The sequence below is a fragment of the Leuresthes tenuis genome, unplaced genomic scaffold, assembly GCF_036924035.1.
Source record: "Leuresthes tenuis unplaced genomic scaffold, fLeuTen1.0.hap1 SCAF_12, whole genome shotgun sequence".
Taxonomy (NCBI): domain Eukaryota; kingdom Metazoa; phylum Chordata; class Actinopteri; order Atheriniformes; family Atherinopsidae; genus Leuresthes; species Leuresthes tenuis.
The window spans coordinates 12,081,468-12,089,837 of NW_027325366.1; the positions used below are offsets into that span (position 1 = coordinate 12,081,468).

The 8,370-nt window shown below is 42.2% G+C and overlaps 3 non-coding genes across 3 annotated transcripts; 1 reads left to right on the plus strand and 2 right to left on the minus strand.

Moving 5' to 3' along the window:
- The first annotated feature begins 2,911 nt into the window (after positions 1–2,911).
- LOC140265945 (U5 spliceosomal RNA) lies at positions 2,912–3,025 on the plus strand. Its single transcript, XR_011906624.1, has one exon. It is a non-coding gene; the product is annotated as a U5 spliceosomal RNA (small nuclear RNA).
- A 3,251-nt stretch (positions 3,026–6,276) lies between these two features.
- On the minus strand, positions 6,277–6,460 carry LOC140320586 (U2 spliceosomal RNA). The gene has a single exon (XR_011918420.1). It is a non-coding gene; the product is annotated as a U2 spliceosomal RNA (small nuclear RNA).
- A 308-nt stretch (positions 6,461–6,768) lies between these two features.
- LOC140265910 (U5 spliceosomal RNA) lies at positions 6,769–6,882 on the minus strand. The gene has a single exon (XR_011906592.1). It is a non-coding gene; the product is annotated as a U5 spliceosomal RNA (small nuclear RNA).
- Between the last annotated feature and the right edge of the window lie 1,488 nt (positions 6,883–8,370).

An 8,370-nucleotide genomic window follows, 5' to 3' on the forward strand; every position in this document is an offset into this window, starting at 1 on the left:
TCAGACCGTCTTGCAGCTGAACACCTCCGCTCCCACTTTTGATGGTGAATAGTCGGGCTTTCGAGCCTTTTCTTCCCCGGTTTTTACAAATTATGGTTGGACATTCAGACCTTCTTGCAGCCGAAAACCTCCACTCCCTCTTTTGATCATACATTGTCGGGCATTCGCACCTTTTCTTACCCGCTTTTTACAAACCATGGTCGGACTTTCACACCTTTTAGTAGCCGAACAACTACGCTCCCGCTATTGATTGTGTACAGTCGGGTATTTTAACCTTTTCTTACCCGCTTTTTACCAACTATGGTTGGACATTCACACCTTCTTACAGCAGAACACCTCCGCTCCCTGTTTTGATTATGTATGGTTTGACATTCGCACCTTCTCTCACCCGCCTTTTACTATGGTCGGCCATTCACAGCTTCCTCTCCACCATACTTGTATGGTGGGACATTCACACCCACTTGCATCCGAAGACCTCCGCCCCCACTTTTGTTGATATTTAGTCGGTCATTCGCACCTTACCCGCTTTTGGCAAACTATGGCCTTCTTGCAGCCAAACACCTCTGATCTCGCTTTTGATGATGTAAGGTTGGGCATTCAGACCTTGCTTCACCTGCTTTTCACCAAATATAGTCGGACATTCACACCTTCTTGCAGCCGAACACTTCCGCTTTTAGTGTTCTATGAGGCATTCACATATTAATTTTCACCGTATTTTATAGATTATGGTTGGAAATTCTCACCCACTCTCATCCGAAGACCTCTCCTCCCGCTTTTGTTAATATATAGTCGGGCATTCGAACCTTTTCTTACCCACTTTTTACAAATTATGGTCGAACATTCACACCTACTTGCAGCTGAATACTTCCGCTCCACCTTTTAGGTATGTATGGTTGGCATTTGCACCTCTTTTTATACTGATTGCTGAAGATTAAGTTGTTCTTTCTCAAACTACAATTTTTTTTTAATTGTTGAAACTTGATTTGAAGTGGATAAATAAGGAGGACAAACAGTTTTAAGTCAGGCTGATAGAAGGAATTAATTTTATAGCAAAATCTGTATTTCGTCATATGTCGAGAGATGCTTATTGCTGAAGAAGTTCTTTCTCATTCTACAAAGTACAACGTTGTTTATCATTGAAACTTGATTAGACATGAATAAATATGAAGGACAAAGCAGTCTTAACTTGGTTTGAGTTAATTAATTCGTTTTATAGGAGAATCCGAATTCGTGCTTATTTTCGGATTCCTGAAGAATGAGTCTGGTTCTTTCTCATAATACAAAGTTTGTTGTTTATTGTTGAAACTTCATCAGAAGTGAAGAAATAAATGAATGCCTATCAACAATTGTGGGATCTAAACTCTAGTGCTTCCTCTAAAATAATTTCCTTTCTCAATTTAGAAATGTGTGTGTGTAAGTCACAACACCCGTGACACCAAAACGGCTTTCTTTTCTCTACACTCTGCACTATGAGCACACACACCAAATCAGAAAGGCTTTTTTCTCTCTTTTCTACATTATGGACTGTGGGGACACAAAACCGCTCTCTCTCTTTTTTTTTTTTTTATCGTGTGCCAGGGCGTTGTCTCACGTATTAGATTATGCTTAAGATACGAATGGGTTTATCAGTCACATCAGAATCCATACATACTGATCCTCCCGTAATAAAATGGTCGGATCTTATCAAACACACTTTGTTTCTTGTGACAATCAAGTCAGCGAAACAGCGTATACACGTCAAGACACTGAATCAAGTTTGCCACAAGAACTCATAAGTTTGGCAGTATTGCTCTGCCGTCAGCAATCATACACCCATTTTATTTTCGTGAGACATGTGCAAGCACCTGTTCATCTACTGTTCTATCACTATGAATTAGTGATCTATTATCAATAAGGATACTTCTACAACTACTATCAAAGTATGTCCGGACTTCTTATGTTGTCAGTTGCTATATATGAATAAGTGGGTAGCTACTGACAAGCATTAAGCATGTCACACAGCCCAAACATATAACATTTCAGGACACACCACACAGTTAACAACCACAGTGAAGCGTGTCAAAGCCCAAACATGTAACATTCAACAGGACACTTACACAACACATTCAAATCAAACAGTCAGACAACATACAAGAACATATACCCCAGCCGGCATTGCTCCCTGCCTATTTTCGTACAGCACACTATGTGTGCGCACACCTTTATTCACAAACTCTTCAACTTATACTCTTTTATCGAAGCTGCTACAGCTCGATTGGCCGAATACCCTTTGATCCTATTTCGGTGAATTTGACATCTGCCTTACATATAACAGATTAGCGGTTTAGCAGTTTTAATTTAGTTTGAGTGAAGGAATTCATTTTATAGCAAAATCCGAAATTGTGAAGAACTCATGAAAGTAAGCTTATTCTCGGATTCCTGAAACTTTAGATTTGCTCTTTCTTTTACTGCAAAGTACAACGTTGTTTTTTTTGTTTAAATCTTTCTAGACATGGTAAATATTAAGGACAAAGCAGTTTTCACATAGTTTGAGTGAAGGAATTCATTTTATAGATAAAATCCCAGGAGTCTGCTGAGAAAAGAGAGTGAATGCGAAGTAGACTTTAACACGGCTATGGGAGCGAGCCGAGTGTGGGCTAACCGGGAGAATTGCTTGAAAGAAACGCGACACCGAATGAGCGATCAGAACAAAGCCTCAATACGGGATTCTCGTGGTGTTTTTGTTGCTGCCTTGTCTTTTGCACAGAGTAAAAGACAAGGCAGCCATCGAATAGGGCCCGATTGTTCCTAGTTGGTCAGCCGAGGAGCAAGGGGGGGGGGGGAGCAAGCGTCTCAACCAAGCAAAGCTCACCATGGGGAAGGTGGCTATGCCAACTAGCCTGATGCCCTGCTCCCGCAGTGACGGATAATCGTACTCTGGTTTCTCTTCATAACGTACAAGTCTTTCGCCTTTTACTAAAGATTTCTGTGGAGAGCAGCACTAATGAGTTGTTTCTATTTTTGGCAGGCTTTACCTTTGCGGGTGAAGCCCTTTCTGTCTGTGCAAAAGAAATCTTCTTACTGTGCAGAGTGACTTCTCTGAGTAGAGTCGCCTTACTTGTTGCGACTGTGCCGATGTTCGAAGCTGGAGTGCAAAGTTGTTGCTTGAATGGTGCTTGCTGGAGCGTGCGGGAGTGCAAAGTTATACCATTTAAAAGGGCTGAAGAGTGCTCAGTGCAGCGGGTGGGCGACACTCTGGCCACCTTGAAAACCGAGGTTACATCCACTACCAGGGGCAGCCCAAGTTCTGCCGCAAGTGTGGTGAGCATGGGCACCTGGTTGAGGCTTGTACCAAGGTGTTATGTGGGAAGAGCAGAGAAATTGGGCAAACTTTTGGAGAGTGTCCAAATGGCAGGAAATGTAATCTCTGTGGAGAATTAAATCACCTCTTCAGAGATTGCCCTAAATCTTTTGCCAACAAATTAAAGACGGTAAAGCCACAGTCAAGCCAACAAAGAGAAGGACCAAAGGTGGCAGTTGGTGAACAAAGTGAAGAGGTTGACCCAATAAATTCAAACTTCCCGCCAAAAGCTTGGATTGGAAGTGAGGAGCAAAAAGGGGAGGAGCCTGTAGAGGCCTCACCACTCAGTGTTGAAGTCTGTGAGAATTCACAGGCAGAGGGTGGAGCTACGCTAAATGAGGAGGAAGAGCAGACAGGTGAGTCTAGTGAAGATACTCACCTCCCCGAAGGTCAACAGCCGAAGAGGACGGCATCTGAGCCTCTGATTCCCCAGTGGTATCAGAGAAGAGGGGAAGGGTTAGGTCCCTTTCAGACAGTTCTTCAGTGGAAGAACCTAGAGTCTTCCCCTCCGACTCACCAAATGAGGTCTCCTTTTTAACTTCAGCTCTGCAATCAACCCCCAGGGACTCAAAGTTAAATGCAACATTGCGTCAGAGGCCAACACCGAGAGTCCGAAAAGGAAATATAGATCACCCTACTCACTTTTCACCTAAAGAAATGAAGGAAGAGCTAGTTTCCCAAGAAATAACCTGTGTGTAATTTGTTTTGATAACTTAGAAAAACGAAAATGACATACCTACTTTCCTTTATGCTTTTAATGGTTCTCACCTTCTCAACACTAAATGTGAGAAGTGTGAAATCAAAGACAAGAGCCCAGAGTATTTTATCCTTCTTAGACTCCATAAAATCAGATGTGTTTTTAATACAAGAATGTGGACTACCTTTTTTAAAAAACCATAGACAATGGGAGGAAATGTGGCCCCATTTATCGATATGGAGTGGCTCAAATCAAAATAAAAATGATGGTGTGGCCATTCTAATTAAAAATCCGCATGTTCTGGTGAAAGGTAGCACAGTGGTGAGAGACGGACGGGCACTTTTAGCACACTTGAATTTTATGGGGCAAGAATTTAACCTCTTAAATATTTATGGTTTCAATGGAAAAAATGAAAGGTATGACCTTTTAGAAGATATACAGCTTTACATGCTAGGGCAAGTACCTTTAGTTGTAGGAGGGGATTTTAACTGTATCTTGAGCAGGAAAGATAGAAAAAGAGCAGGGGTAGATTTTAAAGTGGATAAGACTTCGATTTTACTTCAGGGCATATGCAGGGATTTTAAGCTTACTGACTGTTTTAAAACCATGCATCCCAGAGAGGAGGGCTTCACCTGGTTTAGTCATGATGGCACCAGAGCCTCTCGCATTGATTATTTCTTTACTAGAGATTGCCCACCCACTGATGTTAGATTAACCCCTGTTTTCTTTTCAGACCACCTTATGCTCTCCTGCACCCTTTCACCCCCTTCTGGTGTGACGGTAGGAAGTGGTCTGTGGAAACTCAACTGTTCCCTGTTGGAGGATGAAATCATAGTCAGTCAGTACAGGGAATGTTATAAAGAGTGGCAGACCCTTCAAGACCTCTACGAAACACATGCACAATGGTGGGAAATGGTGAAGGAAACGACCCAGACTTTTTTTAAACAGCAAGGTAAACGTAAAAAAAGGAAAGAGAATAGATGTATGATGGGACTACATAAACGCTTACAGCGCTACTTTAAACTAAATCAGTGTGGCATAGACTTTAAAGAAGAAATCAAAGATGTCAAAAAGGAAATGTCAGTTTTAGCAGAAATAAAGAGTAAAGGAATTTTTGTAAGAAGCAGGGAGCAGGAAATTGAGGAAGGTGAAAAAGAAAGAAAGTTATAAATAAAAAGGAGTGTATTCAAAATCTAAAAAGAGAAGATGGGTTTTTAACAAAATCCACACAAGAGATGATTGAAACTGTACATACCTTTTATAGTAACATGTACAAAGAGAAACCAGTGCACTTGGAAACATCGGCAGAAATCTTAAAATTCGTTGACAAAACCGTAAAAGAGAATGCACACTTGACACAGAATTTTACTGCTTTAGAGTTAAAAAAATGCCTAACAGGTTTTAAGAGAAGTCGAGCTCCGGGTTTAGACGGGCTTCCTGCAGAATTCTATCTGACCTATTGGGACCTTTTATCATCAGACATTTTAGATGTTTTTAAAGATTTTGAAAAACTCGACCGACTGCCTGAGAGTTTTAGAGTGGGAATAGTGACTCTACTTTATAAAAAAAATGATAAGACTGACCTAAAGAATTGGAGGCCCATCACACTTTTAAACTTTGACTGTAAACTTTTTAGCAAGGTTTTAGCGACACGGATGTCCTCTGTTTTAGAGGAGGTAATTCACCCAGACCAAGCTTGTGCCATCTCAGGGAGACAACTCACCGACAGCCTCGTACTGATTCGAGACATCATTGATTACGCTAGAGATAGAAACACCCGGCTTGTCATCTTAAATTTAGACTTTGAAAAAGCATTTGATCGGGTCTCGCATCAATATCTCTTTTAGATGTTGCAGCCATCGAAAAGGGCCCGATTGTTCCTACTTGGTGAGCTTTGCTTGGTTGAGACGCTTGCCCCCCCCCCCCCCCCCCTGCTCCTCGGCTGACCAAGTAGAAACAATCTATTCGATGGCTGCCTTGTCTTTTACTCTGTGCAAAAGACAAGGCAGCCACAAACACCACGGGAACACCGTATTGAGGCTTTGTTCTGACCACTCATTCGGTGTCGCGTTTCTTTCAAGCAATTCTCCCGGTTAGCCCGCACTCGGCTCGCTCCCAGAGCCGTGTTAAAGTCCACTTCGCATTCACTCTCTTTTCTCAGCAGATTAAAAGAAAGTTTCATCTTGGGCTCCCTGAAACTTCCATCCTGCACCGCTGTTTGCTTTTTCACAAGAGCAGAGGAGAGCGCATCGTTCCCAGCGGCACTGCAGTACCGGGTCGAGGCTTGGAGTGAACGGAGCAAGCTTCTTTTTCAACTCCTATTCTTAAAAATCCATTTAATATGTTGTCCTCGTATAGAGGACATATTAAACTGATAAGAACAGATACTACACTTGATCTTAGCCAAAAGGCCGAGAAGCGATAACTGTCCACTGTTTCAGGTCCGAGGGCCCTTGCTGGCACAATGCGCACTTGTAGCAGTGTTCTTTTTATGGCCATAGGTGGCCAGAGTGTCACGTTGCACCTCCGCCCACCCGCTGCACTGAGCACTCTTCAGCCCTTTTAAATGGTATAACTTTGCACTCCCGCATGCTCCAGCAAGCACCATTCAAGCAACAACTTTGCACTCCAGCTTCGAACATCGGCACAGTCGCAACAAGTAAGGCGACTCTACTCAGAGAAGTCACTCTGCAAAGTAGCAAGATTTCTTTTGCACAGACAGAAAGGGCTTCACCCGCAAAGGTAAAGCCTGCCAATAATAGAAACAACTCATTAGTGCTGCTCTCCACGGAAGTCTTTAGTAAAAGGCGAAAGACTTGTATGTTATGAAGAGAAACCAGAGTACGATTATCCGTCACTGCGGGAGCAGGGCATCAGGCTAGTTGGTATAGCCACCTTCCCCATGGTGAGCTTTGCTTGGTTGAGACGCTTGCCCCCCCCCCCCCTTGCTCCTCGGCTGACCAAGTAGGAACAATCGGGCCCTATTCGATGGCTGCCTTGTCTTTTACTCTATGCAAAAGACAAGGCAGCAACAAAAACACCACGAGAATCCCGTATTGAGGCTTTGTTCTGACCGCTCATTCGGTGTCGCGTTTCTTTCAAGCAATTCTCCCGGTTAGCCGACACTCGGCTCGCTCCCATAGCCGTGTTAAAGTCTACTTCGCATTCACTCTCTTTTCTCTGCAGACTCTTGGGATTTTATCTATAAAATGAATTCCTTCACTCAAACTATGTTAAAACTGCTTTGTCGTTCATATTTACCATGTCTAGAAAGATTTAAACAAAAAAAACAACGTTGTACTTTGCAGTAAAAGAAAGAGCAAATCTAAAGTTTCAGGAATCCGAGAATAAGCTTACTTTCATGAGTGCTTCACTATTTCGGATTTTGCTATAAAATGAATTCCTTCTCTCAAACTAAATTAAAACTGCTAAACCGCTAATCTGTTACATGTAAGGCAGATGTCAAATTCACCGAAATAGGATCTAAGGGTATTCGGCCAATCGAGCTGTAGCAGCTTCGGTAAAAGAGTATAAGTTGAAGAGTTTGTGAATAGAGGTGTGCGCACACATAGTGAGCTGTAGGAAAATAGGCAGGGAGCAATGCCGGCTGGGGTATATGTTCTTGTATGTTGTCTGACTGTTTGATTTGAATGTGTTGTGTAAGTGTCCTGTTGAATGTTTGGGCTTTGACACTTCACTATGGTTGTTAACTGTGTGGTGTGTCCTGAAATGTTATATGTTTGGGCTGTGTGACATGCTTAATGCTTGTCAGTAGCTACCCACTTATTCATATATAGCAACTGACAACATAAGAAGTCTGGACATACTTTGATAGTAGTTGTAGAAGTATCCTTATTGATAATAGATAAACTAATTCATAGTGATAGAACAGTAGATGAACAGGTGCCTGCACGTCTCACGAAAATAAAATGGGTGTATGATTGCTGACGGCAGAGCAATACTGCCAAACTTATGAGTTCTTGTGACAAACTTGATTCAGTGTCTTTACGTGTATACGCTGTTTCGCTGAGTTGATTGTCACAAGAAACAAAGTGTGTTTGATAAGATCCGACCATTTTATTACGGGAGGATCAGTATGTATGGATTCTGATGTGACTGATAAACCCATTCGTATCTTAAGCATAATCTAATACGTGAGACAACGCCCTGGCACACAATCAAAAAAAAAAAGAGAGAGCGGTTTTGTGTCCCCACAGTCCATAATGTAGAAAAGAGAGAAAAAAGCCTTTCTGATTTGGTGTGTGTGCTCATAGTGCAGAGTGTAGAGAAAAGAGAGAAAAGAAAGCCGTTTTGGTGTCACGGGTGTTGTGAC